The 14,074-nt window shown below is 40.5% G+C and overlaps 1 protein-coding gene across 2 annotated transcripts in view; it reads right to left on the reverse strand.

Annotated features, from left to right (window-relative positions):
• KCNJ16 (potassium inwardly rectifying channel subfamily J member 16) overlaps positions 1-14,074 on the reverse strand; it is a 499,644-nt gene that overhangs the window by 388,198 nt on the left and 97,372 nt on the right. For both annotated transcript variants that reach the window (XM_084983833.1, XM_084983832.1), the window contains exon 3: positions 9,750-9,900. The gene's annotated coding sequence lies outside the window, so the exon portion shown is untranslated. The remainder of the gene's footprint in view (positions 1-9,749; positions 9,901-14,074) is intronic.

A 14,074-nucleotide genomic window follows, 5' to 3' on the forward strand; every position in this document is an offset into this window, starting at 1 on the left:
GGTTGTGAATTATGAATGACAGGCACACAAAGTGACCGGTAAACAATGAATATGAAAGAAAGCCTCCTTCACCATAGCCCAATTATTTCTTCCATCTCAGGGCATCCTGCAAGCGGAATCTGCTACTGGCCCTCAACTGAATGGATTCCTTTCTTTTGTCTACATGTCAGCCAGAGTCTAGACGGAGCTCAAACTTCTGCTTACTTTATGAAATCAGATAGGACTTTAAGAATTCGGCTTGCTGTGGAAAGCGAGAGTCTTAATCTCCTGTATGACCTCCCTTCCAACTCCAACCCCTTTCAAAAGAACACAAATATATATTTGGATTTTCCATAAACAAGAGCGCGTGCCAAGCAGGTTTGTGCAGATTGCAGAAGAATGTTCCTTTGATTCAGATCCTGAAAATACATCACCGAACAATTGTGCTTAAGAAACAGCATCAACAAGAGCTCTCTTACCCAACCAGTTTGGAGTTGCAGCTGCCTACAAAGAACTAATGAAACAGACCAAGTTACACAGGAAATCAATGACTGTCTTAATAGGACTGAGCTTCTAAACATTTTTAATTAATATGCCTTTTTCACCCAACATGGCATGGAATCACTCTGAATGTCACTGGTAACAAAAAGAGAACAATGATCTAATTGTATTTACCTAGTGTTATGCTGAATTTCCTGAAGAGAGGTAAATCACTGTGAATAAATGCTGTGCTCTTCCAAGAAATTTGATAGAGAGGACCGTAAGCGGAAAACCTTCCTAAGTTAAAGAGGAAAGGTATCTGCTATTATTTAACCTTAACTTCATTGCCTCCTCCACTTTCTACAATTTTTGTGGACCTTAACTCCAGACCTCAGTTACTGACCTCTGGGGAGAAAACAGGCTCCTCTCAGGAACTCTTATCATCGCAAAGAGGCATCCCTTGAAAATTGCCTTTACACATTAGGAATGTTTTCCTTTGTGCAAGAAGTATGAGATTCATGAATTGCAGTATTGTCGACAGTAGTCAATAATTAGTAACACAGGGAATGTCCATCAACAAGAATGGAAGAAATCGAGTTATCACTGAGCAGTCATCAAAAATGTCCTCAAGGTGGAGTTCCAGTCGTGGCGCAGCAGAAACCGAATCCAACTAGGAACCATCAGGTTGCAGGTTCAATTCCTGGCCTCATTCAGTGGGTTAAGGATCTGGCATTGCCATGAGCTGTGGTGTAGGTCGCAGACACAGCTCAGATCCTGCGATGCTGTGGCTGTGGTGTAGGCCAGCAAATGTAGCTGCAATTTGGCTCCTAGCATGGGAACCTCCATATGCTGTGGGTGTGACCCTAAAAAGACAAAAGACATAAATAAATGAATGAATAAATTAATGAATAAATAAATAAATAAATAAATAAATAAATTCTCTCTAGGATTTTCCTGAGCTATCACTGAGTGAGAAAAGGAATACCACAAAAGAGTGTGCCCTAGGATCCCACTCTGAGATCAGCTGAGTTCAGGAAAAAAAATACCGAGGAACATGTATTAGGGTATTATCCTGGCTTTCTAGCTGGGGTGAGCAGACAGAGGTGGAATGAGAGGTACTGATGATAGGACAGATGGGGATGTGTCCACAATAAAGACGCAAACTGCCATGTGCAGTATAATGGCATATAAGGAAAGCTTTGTGTGTGTCTGTGTGTCTCTGGGTGTCTGCATATTTGCACATACTTGCACACGTGAGTGCTTGCGTGTGTATGTGTGCAGACACAAAGAAATCATGAAAGGATAAACACCTAGGGGCTCACAGTGGTTGTTGTAGGTTAGCAGCAAGATTTCACATCATCTTTACTTGTTAAATTTTTATATAGTTAGGTTTCTTTACATTAAGTATATCATATAGCATTTAAATTACAAAGGAAACAATCTAATTGATGATGGGAATAAAAAAGTTAATGGTTCAGGTTCAATTCAATGATATGTATTGAGCTTTCTATCAATTCTCTGTTGCTGCCTATATTGCTGACCTCATGGTCCTTTTCTCCATCCTGAAGGCCAGCAATGTAGTATCTCTCTGACCCTACTTCCTACATCAGGTCTCCTTCTCCAAGTCTCCTCTGCCTCCCTCTTCTATTCTGAAGGGTCTTTTCCATTGCACTGGGCCAACCAGAGAGTCTAACATAGTCTTCCCTTCTGAAGTCAACTGATTAGAAATCTTAATTCAATCTGCAACTTTAATTCCCCTTTGCTATGTCGCTTAATATATTCACAAGTTCAGGGATTAGGAAGTAGACATCTTTGGTAGATGGGGACATTACTCTGCCTCCCATAAGCATCTTCTCTCTATGAGCTAGCACCGTGCTGGGTATTGTACAGGTAAGTAGGGAGTAAACAAACAGAATATACAATTTCAAGAAAAACTACACCATCAGCCAACACTTACAAAGGGTTTACTGTGTTCCAGGTATTTTTTACATTTTTTAATAATTTTTATTTTTTCCATTATATGCGGTTTACAGTGTTCTGTCCATCTTTTACTGTACAGCAAGGTGATCCAGTTACACATGCATGTATACATTATTTTTCTGACATTATCATGCTCCATCATAAGTGACTGGTTACAGTTCCCACTGCTATACAACAGGATCTCATTGCTTATCCATTCCAAAAGCAATAGTTTTCATCTATTAACCCTTGTTCCAGGTATTTTTTTCAAACACTGTACCTATGCATTCATTCAACAAACATCCAGGATGTGTTAGGCAGTCTCTTGGCACTGGGGGCGCTGCAGCAATAAAACACATGAAAATCCTAGTCTTCACGGAGAAGACAGGAAACAGAAGAAAATGAACATATTTATCAAAAGAATTCTGGAGTTCTCTCGTGGCTCAGCAGCTTACGGATCCAGTGTTGTCACTGCTGTAGCGTGGGTTTGATCCCTGGCCCAGGAACTTCAGCATGCCATGGGCACAGTCAAAAAAAAAAAAAAAATTCTATGAGGTGGGTACTTTATAATTCCCTCTTTCAGATGAGGAAACTGAGGCACAGAAAGGGTAAGTCCTTTCCTTAATATTCTAGCAAGTAGTAAAAGTAATCTCTCTCCAGAGCCCAAACTCTTACCATTATATTATGATGCCTCCTAGAGTTTGATGTTGCCACCCCTAAAATGAACCCAACTAGAGTGAGCCCAATTAGACACTGCAACTAGGAAACTCTGATGCACAGAGACACACCTGGACAAACTGCTGGACTGATGAACCAGGAGAGGTATTTAGAAGACAATTTGTGCACAGCAGGAACTGGCACAGTATTGTAAATCAACTATACTTTAATTTAAAAATTATATGTATATATATGTGTGTGTGTTTATATATATGTGTGTGTGTGTCCATGGCCACATATATAAAACCAGATAGACAATAGACTTGTGGTTGCCAAGGGGGAGGGAGGAGTAAGTGGGAATTTGGGATTAGTAGATGCAAACTATTACATTTAGAATGGAGAAACAAGGAGGTCCTAAAGTGCAGCACAGGGAACTGTATCAAGTCTCTTATGATAGAACACGACAGAGGATAATAGGAGATAAAGGATGTATATATATGTGCAACTGGGCCACTTTACTGTACGGCAGAAACTGGTACGACACTGTAAATCAACTATACTTCAATTTTAAAAAAAATATTTTAAAAAGGAAGGCAAAATATGGTCTATTAAAAACCATCCTGGCTGCTCCACTCACCAACCCAGGCCAAACTCACCAAGTTGACCTTCCTTCTGCCTCTGCTCTTTCACTCTCGTCTTATCATTATTATCACAGAATGGTCAACCCTTAGAGTTGGGAGGAATCTGGAGCTAATTCTAAATTCTCTCTAAACTGAGAATGAGCTAGTGCCTGCAGTTGTCATCTCTATTCCCGAATCTAAACTTAAATCTGTAAAGCCGCCTATCACATTTCTAATTCTTTTTCTCCTTAACCTTTCTGTCACTCTAATCTCTTAACGCCAAATCACAATTGGCACAACAGCTCTGGGCCTAGAAATTTCGATCAAATTCCAGTGGAAGGTTAACTTTGCCATACCAAGATCGCAAGGGCAATTAACTTGGGCAAAATAAGGGTCACACATAAATTCCTGAGAAACTCATCAACTACATGTAATCCAAAATAATGGGACATCTATTAAAGTGGTTCGTACCATAATTCTCTTGAGAATTATGCCCAGGATGAATTGCGGAATCTCTGCATTTATTCCCTGCTTCAGGAGACCTCAAACTTCCCCTTCAACAGGACCACCTTCTTGGTAGCCAGCATTGTGAAACAGGAGGGGTTGGTATACATCTGTGATTTTTCTTATTAAAGTAACAAAAAGTCATCCACATTACAGTAAAAGATCATCCATGCCAGGCAAGTGCTCAGCTGTCAGAAAGAGGAATTAAGGCACAGGTCCAAGATCAAGAGAGATGCCCAGACACAGACTGTGTTTTAGCTTGATGCCCAGCTGTCCTAGATGGCCACCTTGCAGCCCATTCCTCAGGGTTACTTGGAAACCAAGGCTCCTGTTGTCACCACCAGACAGTTTGAATATTTTGCTACTTATTGTTCCGCATTTGCTTTCAACCTTCCTGGTAGATTAAGGACCATATTCCGAGTCTTTACCAATTAGGCTCAACATAGGCTCAAGCAATTAGAAACATCCCTCCTGTTTCACAAAGTGATTTTATCTGATTATCTTGGTGATAATGGAGGAGGTTGTGTTTATTCATTCCTTTCATCTCTGATACCAACCCCACTAATATATTTCTTTATCAAACAAGTTGAACCAAATGTTAGGAAAATGCATGGAATATTTGGGGCATTAGTTCCCTCTACCAGGACTGGTCCTTAAAATCTAAAGGGAGACCATCTTATTCCCTTGTCTTGCTTGTTTCCCAGTCGTCTGTCAAATTATCCATTTGTTTCTACCAAAGGCTATCAGAGACACAGATCCTTCTCAAAAAGTAGTGATGCTTGTTTCCTGGATACCAGATCTGACATTTGCAAAGAGACACTGGTTTTCCACAGTATATTTTAAAGAAATTACTGTATCGTTATCCATGATTTATTCCACTCAAAAGGACCTCCCAGGCCTTGTTAAGTGAAACTTGCCTGAGCCAGCTTTGAAAAGTCATCACGCCCTCCTAGTATTGACTCAGGGACATTTTATCTACTATTTCTCTGAAAAAAGATAGAACTGCTCTCTTTTCATGCTTAAAAGCTCAACACAAATCACTAAGTAGTGTTAAGGCTAACATGCCCAGCAAAGGCCATCCATTCAACAGTCACACTTACAAAAGGTGCGTCTGCCATGGCAGATGAAGGGCCCAGAATTGAAAACATCTGCTGGCTGCTCTGGTCCCAACTTATTCATATTTTGAAAGGAATGACTACAAACATTTCACTACCTATAGAAACTAGAGAAGGTATTTATAAGTATATTATCACTTATATATGATTTAATTTCACGTCTTGATTCCACTGTGAAAGTGCCTAATCCATAAAGTACCAATGATTTATCACAATCTCTAATATTTATAACCTTGCTCATATTCAAAAAAAGTTAAAGCATTCTTTTACAAACATGCTTAAAAGGAAACAGCATGTAACTGCTCAGTGGTGAAGAAAAGAAAATAGTAAAGAAAATTATGAGATATTGGTGCCTTGCTTACAAACAAATATGAGCTTTTGTTAAAAAAAAAGTTTTACAATACACAGATCTGCTGCTATGGGCATAATTTATGATACTCTGGACAAGTTAATAGCCTGCTTTTGCTGTCGGCTTTGCTTTGACTAACCTCTCAACTGACTCATTGATTTCTGGACTAGAGTGCAAGCAACAACTAGCCGAGAAAATATCAATGCTGGTAGCACTAGATAAGTGAGTCAGTGACTCTCTGTCACTGCTACCAGGACTCTGAGCAAAACTGCAAAGTACAGCAAGTGAGGGTTTTTCTACTCATTTTGTTTCTTTGACCAGTTTCCCAACAGAAGGAAGAATACACTTGGGGCATGGCAGGTCTTTGTATGGTCCTGTCCCCTGCAACTGTAGGACATTTAGCATCCACAGCTCAAGGCTCCTACACGTATGCGTATGAATATACACATACCTACCACACACACACACACACACACACACACACACACACACACGCTTGAACTCGGTCACATCACACAGTTTCAAACTAGTAAATAACCATCTTTCTGCTACCTTGTGGCTGACCAATGTACCCACCCAAAGTACTCCATTCTCTCAGGTTTTTCCTCCCTTATCCCTGCCCCTGCTCCTCACACACAAATGCCTAAATCCTGGTGAAACACCTCAGGCAAAGAGTTCCATATAATCTTTGTTGAATCAAAGATTTTTTTTTTCTTTTTCTTTTTAGAGCGGCACCCGAGACATATGGAAGTTCCCAGGCTAGGGGTCGAATTGGAGCTACAGCTGCCGGCCTACACCACAACCACAGCCGCAGCAACGCAGGATCCAAGCTGACCTACACCACAGCTAACGGCAATGCTGGACCCTTAACCCACTGAGCAAGGCCAGGGATCAAATCCACATCCTCTTGGATCCTAGTCGGGTTTGTTAACCACTTAGTCCCGAAGGGAACTCCCTGAATTAAAGATTAATAGGTGTTTCTGATCCCTGATATGTGTCAAGGTAAAAGCAATTTAATGATCTAAATAAAATGATTAATAGTTAAGTCTCATTGACTCATAGACGTCACCTTTCTAGGAGTAATGGTACATGAAAGAGAAATGTTCCCATCACTCTTCCCCATCCTCTCTCACACGAGATGCAGAGTCAGGAATTCAAGACTTCACTTAGGAGAGGCCGATGGCTCCCCATCAGTGGGAAACTTAGAAAACGCTCCCTCTGGTTATGAGAAATAAGCAACCACAGCAACTCCTTCCTCTCGTGTCACTGAGAAACACTAGAGCCAGATCAGTGCCATTATTTTCTCATTCTCAAAGAGTAAGCCAAAGAAAGGCAAAACTAAGAGAGAAGGGGAAAAAAGGCCCTGAATCTTCAGGTTATACTTAAAATTCCTAGGTCCTTCTCATTTTCCTGGTGACAAACTAAGCAGAAATCCAGGACATATCTTTTCTGCAAATGTCCTGAGGTTCAATTTTATTTGGCTGCTGAAGAAAAAATGTAATTTTACTCAAGTTTTATTAAACGCAGTCCTTCTGCCCATAAAAATTATAATAAAATTCAAAGTCCAAGGATATGGCAAGTAATATCACCCTTGGGAGTGAGTACATAAAATTTTGGGAGGATAAAAAGGCTTGGCTTTCATTTCATAAAAAGCTATAGTCAGGGCTTTCTCCTTGTGAAACTGCATTGCTGTCTTCAGAATTACTTCACAAATACTCAGAAAACAGCAGCACTCTTTGAGTGATTTGAATGTCTTTTTTTTTTTTTCTTGGAGGACCTCAGTCCTATCATTAAAGGGAATGATTTAGTTGCAAGCTAAGAAACTCAGCATATTCTCTGAGTTATTTTCCATGTGTTCCTTCGAATGGGCACTTTGCTCTGACCTCACTGACAGTGAGAGCAATGAGGGGCCGAGCTAAGCGAAACCGCAGCTAGAGGAAAACACACCGATAGTGTTCCTGGCACAGGCGTCCTTCGCCAGTGGGGGAAGTAGCCATCCAAAGACGAAAGCACTTCTGTGCAAGAACACAGAGCAGATTAGGCTGTCATTCCTGGAAAACTTGGCCCGCAAGAAGTAACACAGCTCCTCCTTTGGAGATGTCCATGATAAAAACCCGTCCACGCTCTTTGACTGAAGCTCTACGATTCACTCCTTTGAGGAAATTTCATCTTAAAGCTTAAGGTTTTTTTTTTTTTGTTTTTTTTTTTTTTTTTGTCTTTTTACTGCCACACCTGTGGCAGATGAAAGCTCACAGGCAAGGGGTCGAATCAGAGCTGCAGCTGCCAGCCTGCACCACAGCCACAGCAACATGAGATCCAAGCTGTGTCTGCGACCTACACCACAGCTCATGGCAACGCCAGATCCTTAACCCAGTGAGCAAGGCCAGGGATCAAACCTGCAACTTCATGGATATTAGTTGGGTTCATAACCCACTGAGCCACAATGGGAACTACAAGCTTAGGACTATTCTTGAAGACACTTTTGTAAAAATGACTTCACTGAATCACGTGTCCCTCTAAACTTGGTGGTTCTGTGTTATAATTAGGAGACGTCTATAAATCACCCTTTGCAAATGGAAATTAGAGGTCACCAGCTAATTAAGATGTTAACTTATCAGGGCTTCAGCATAGACAATGAGTAAAATGCAACACATTAGAACTGTTTCTTCATTATTGTTTTATGTTAAGTATCTGTGCATACGTGCGTGCGGAAAAATTTTTCATCGTGGCTCAGTCTTATCATAGAATAATACACAATAGTGCAAGAAAAAAGTACAGATGATGTATTGTACTTGTTGATCATCTGTCTGCTCATTACTAGTGTCTTATTTTTAGCCTGTCCAGACTTCATACTTGGATCATTATCACCGTTTTCTCACTGGCCTCCCTGCCTTGAGTCTCTTCTTACCTCAAGACAATTTCCATTATACCCCCAGGCACACAATGCCAAACATCAAGAGGCTAAAATATGAAAAAATACTCAGGGAGTTTCCTGATGGCCTAGTGGTTAAGGGATCTGGCATTGTCACTGCTGTGGCATGGATTCAATCCCTAGCCCAGGGAATTTCCGCATGCCACAGGTGCAGCCAAAAAAAAAAAAAAAAATTTTTTTTCCCAGTGAATTCCTGCCCTTTTCTGCTTCCCAAGATGTCTATCTCAGCCCTGACCCTCAACACATCTGGATAGGATCTGACTGCCCTGGACAGTGATCAGAAAAAGGGAACAATTCGTCCAATCATTCCATGGCAGGCAATGGTTTTCACCTTTGGCAACTTTCTTAAATTGTTGAAATAGTTAAAGATTTTTCAGCCCAAGGGTACTGCTCTGACTTTCACACTTCCTCGGAAGCCCCTTCTCCACAGCCTGATTTCTGGTTTCCATCCCCAACGCTCCAACAACACAGCCCTTTCCAAGGTCATCCACAAGCCTTGCCTTACTTTCAAAATGGCAGTGTCTAGAGTTCCTTGGTGCCTCAGTGGGTTAAGGATCCAGCACTGTCACCACAGCATGGTTTGAAAGCCCAAGAATCTCTGCAGGCTGCTGGTGCAGCAAAAAAAAAAAAAAAAAAAGTGTCAAGTCCATGTCCTTCAGCCCACCATGGACGTCACCTCAGCGTCACTGGGCAGTTCTCAAACACATGGGTGATTTCTTACCTGAATCATCTCCAACTTCTTCTACCAGAAGGCTCTGGCCACAGACACAAGCTCAGCCCATGGCAGGTCAGGCCAGAAGTGCCAGGAAGTTACTGCTCCAGGCAATCAGGAGGTACAGAGCTGGTGGATAAACATCCAGCTTTTTTGCCCACAAGAGGATGATTCTGAGATGTAGCCAAAGACTCTACATGGGATCTTTAGCAAGATAGCACCTCACTGGCCCATGGTACCCCATTTATCAACTTATCCTTTATTGGCTTTCCTTCTTTCCCATCTCACCGAGTCACTCTCTATGTGTGCCTGTTAGGTTCAACTCCAACAGAAGCTACTTGTTCTTGAGCCCTTGCCTCAGAGTATGCTTTTGAGACAATTGCTACAAGAATTGGCCCTAGATAGAGACCCTCAGGAGAGATTCTGGACTTGGATCACTCACCAATCAAAGGGCCAGAGGCATCGTACGGCTGATGATAAGTGGGGTAGCGATGATCCTGGCCAGGTACGGGCTCACAATTACTAAAAGCTCATCTACGGTGGATCCAGTCCAGACAGAAGAGGAAGCACTGGCTTATGCATTTTCTGTAGTCCTGGAAAGATATAAGAGCAGTGACAATTATAAAGAGCTAGAGTTGGATCCCTTTTGTTAAAGGCCTTGAAAGCTTTAAAGAAAGAGAACTGCATGCTGAGACAGCCAGATGTCAACTCATGGCAAGCTGTGGGAGCCAGAAAGCCTACAGGCAGATTTGGAGAAACCTACATATCCTGCAGCCAGCAGGCAAATGGTGCTGAAAATCAGGCCCAAGCTTTGATCTTAAGAGTGGTGAAGTTACAAAGGAGCCTGAATTTATGGTTCAAAACACCTCCCATGTAAAACTCATAACCCTAAAAAAAGTAGCAGTAGGACCTTTGGATGGGGTATAAGGATTCTGGAGTGTTGATCCCTTTAGAAAGTTTGAACTTCCAGAGTCCCATGAAATGTCCAGGTATTTAGAATCAGCCTCTTGTCCTTGCTAGTGAAAAACAGCATCCTATAGCCTGAAGACCATCATCTAAGAAAGATATCTTACAAGATACTGTCTGACCACTCGAGACATTAGGTTGGCTCCTCTTGTTGTTTCTAGCCCAATCACTAGGATCAGTTCTCAGCAAAGCCCAAGTGGGGGATTACACTTGCTGCTGTAGGCAGATATGGAGTACCATCTAAACAGCTGAAGAATATGGCTTTTCTGTGCCTTCAGTAACTAGGAGGAAATGCCTGGAATAGATAATGAGGACACAGGACTGGAGGGTGGGATTAGGCAGCCAAAATAGAAGCCCATATAGGAGAGAATTTTTCACTAAAGGAGAACTCTCCTACATCTTAGGATTTAACATCCTGGCAAAGACACCTGGAGCCTGTCCTAATACCTTGTTGGATTGGCCCTTTGAAGCTTAGAGAGGATGATAGCCTATGGAGTAAATTAGGCAAAGATGCCAGACTGTCTTGGCAAAGTGTTAAGAAAGAGATCAAAAGGCTCAGTTTTAACAATAGCTTTAAGTTGATACCCTGACTGTTGGGGCGCTATCCTTCAAAATGTGTACACTTTAAAAATACACTTCAAAAGTACACTTCAAAATTAATACACTTCAATCAAACAGTTCATTATATGGTGTTATGTGCCCAGTAGCTAATGCATGGTCTTGGAACCAAAGCTTTTGTTCACCATATTAAAGCTGAGAAATTTATAAGCTATACTTTTATCTGTTAAAATATAAACCTATTCCATGTTAACATAAATAATGTATGTTATTAACAGTGATGGTATTTTCTCCAAAAAACTTTAGTGAGAAGTTCCCGTTGTGGCTCAGCAGTAACAAACCTGACCAGCATCCATGAGGATGCAGGTTCAAACCCTGGACCTGCTCAGTGGGTTAAGGATCCAGTCTTGCTGTAATGTATGGTGTAGGTCACAGCCATGGCTCAGATTTGGCATTGCTGTGGCTGAAGCATAGGCCGGCATCTGCAGCTCCAATCCGACCCCTAGCCTGGGAACTTCCATACACCATAGTTGAAGCCCTAAAAAGACCAAAAAAAACCCAAAAATAAATAAATAAAAAAAATCTTTAGTGAGAAGAGTGGAATTGTTTTACATTCTATAAATCTCTTTCATGTCTTCTGTTTTTATTCTGTTATGATATGTAGCTTTGGTTGAAGTAATTTAGAAAATGAAGTCTAAATTAAAAGAAGTCACAGGTAATGTAGTTGGAAAAGGGGAGTATTTTGATGACCTTTTATATAATGGTGGAAATTAATCTTCAACATGACATCAAAACTTGACAGGCGGTAGTTATTTGCTTGTGATAGCTGAAACCATATCAATGAACTTTTTGTACTTTGCTTCATTATAATCCACTAGTCTACCTTTCATTTTGATGGATCTTTTATTCATATATAATGAATATATACCATGAAGTCTTGGTTATCTGGGAAATAGCTGTTCAATGAGTTTTGCAGATTTTGTGAATGCTAACACATTTTCACTAGGCAACATCCAAAATCACACTTGTTAATTTCACCTTCAATCTCATCAGAAGTCTTTAGGTATTGGGAAACTTAATTAGGCTCATAGTGGCACATACTTGTTTTCTAAAGATTCAGATTTTTGCTGGAGCTCAAATTTTTAACCGTTGGCAGAAAAAAGTACTGTCAGTTGTTTTCCTTAACATTATCACTATCACTTCCTTTATTTTCAAAAAAGTACCTATCAAAAACCCATAGTTTATCAGTAGTTCTTCTCAACAGAGCGTCCCATGAAAAAAGCACCTAGTTTCACTTGTAATAATCACACAAGGACTTCACCTCAAGATGATCACTGGGGTTTGATAGGCAGCAGAGTGCTTTGTATGTGCTTTTCCTTGCAACACACAGCTACATTAAAAAGATCTGTTCTCCCTGCCCTGATTTGTGCTAAGGCATCAGCAGTTTTCCATCATTGCTTCTGTACCATCAGTGTAATGTCAACACAGTCAAAAATACAAACAGTGCTTGGTATTATTACAAAAATAGCTTTGACTTAGTGAACTCCTGAAAGGTTTTAGGGCCCTCCAAGGGTTCATGGGCCACATTTTGAAAAACGGCTTCTCTATTAAAAGAAAACAATAACAAGGAGAGAAGTTTCCATGGCTGTGCTCCCATGGAGAAAAGATGTAGGGGAAGGCTTTCAGAATGATGATCACTAAACCCACGACCCACAGCCACATCTGAGTCCAATGCTGTCCACAGTGACTAACTGAATAACCTAGCAGCTTATCCTCTCTGATCAGTGGAAACAACGATACCTTCTCTATGGGTGGCAAAAATAGACCAAAATTACAGCCCTAATCATAACAGGAAAAGGAGATTTACACCATACCCCAGAATGTCAAAGGATATCAGGCTACAATACTAAGATTCCAAGAGTGGTGGCCACTGCTGTTTCCTTCCACCCAAGAAAATAAGAATGATTCAAATTCTCACACGCATGCTTAGAAATGCTCAAATGCATGTGAAGGGTTTCCAAAGCTGTTTGTTACTATCAGAGGTAATGGGTTAGATGTGGTGCAACAGGGGGGAAAAAAATCTGCTCAATTTTTTTGGCCACACTCCATACACGATAACATACACAACACATCAGTGGTGCCACCGTCAACCACAGCATGTTGCTCTCTGCACCATAACACAGCCCCTTATTTTAACTTCAACTTTTCACAGATCCTTCCCATTTACCAATAATACAATTACCTTATTTTGGAAGCTTCTAATGATTCAGTTAGGATCTCCACAAAGTGTTTCTTTAATAACTTAAGCCAATTAAAAAATGTAAACGTGGCAATTTAAATACATGTTATACGAAAATACTGAAAACAAATGGAAGTAAAGATTGTTAACTGTCCTATCATTTTAAATAAAATAAACATAAGAAGTGAAAACACCTTCCCTCTCTATACTAGCCTAGAAAAAAAAAGTTAATAGTTTGAGACAACCTCCTCAATAATATAACACATACGCAGGTAAACCTACCCATGTACTTATGCAACTTTTACACAAGGAAGACCACCACCATAAAGGTTACTTTATATTTCTAGGTAGGTTCCTCCCCTTCCTTTTTACCACCTAACAATTTCATGGGTACACTTTCAGGTCTGTATACATATACTCCCTGACAGTCAACTATTTCCCTACTGAAAATATTGTCTTTAGGGTAAAAAAACAGGGGAGAATGAGGGAAAGGAGAAGGGGCAGAGGCATTTAAAATAATAATGTTTACATAATATTTACTACATACCATACCTACCCTCATTGCTAAATAAATACAAATATTAGTGTACCAGTTTTACCAATGAGAAAACTGAGTTGAAACACAGAGGAATTAGGTATTAAATGGCATAGACATCCCTTGGTATCTGCAGGGCATTGATTCCAGGACCCCAGCAGACACCAAAATCTGCAGATACTGAAGTCCCTTACATAAAATGGCATAGTATTTGTGTAAAACCCAGGTATCTTCCTGTACACTTTAAAATCATCTCTAGATTACTTATATTATCTAATACAATGTAAGTGCTATAAGCAAAGAGTTGTGAATAGAATGTAAATGTCATGTAAATAGTTGCCAGGACATGGCAAATCTAAGTTTTTCTTTTTGGAACTTTTTCCCCCCCAAATATTTATGTTTCCCAGTTTGGCTGAATACAAGGGTGCAGAACTACAAGGCAGGAGGGCTGACTATGGTGCTGGGGTAA

Source organism: Sus scrofa, chromosome 12 (assembly GCF_054392235.1).
Source record: "Sus scrofa isolate SSC_HxYL_T2T_F1_AM1 chromosome 12, Sscrofa_HxYL_maternal_Yorkshire_Landrace_v2.0, whole genome shotgun sequence".
NCBI classification, from domain to species: domain Eukaryota; kingdom Metazoa; phylum Chordata; class Mammalia; order Artiodactyla; family Suidae; genus Sus; species Sus scrofa.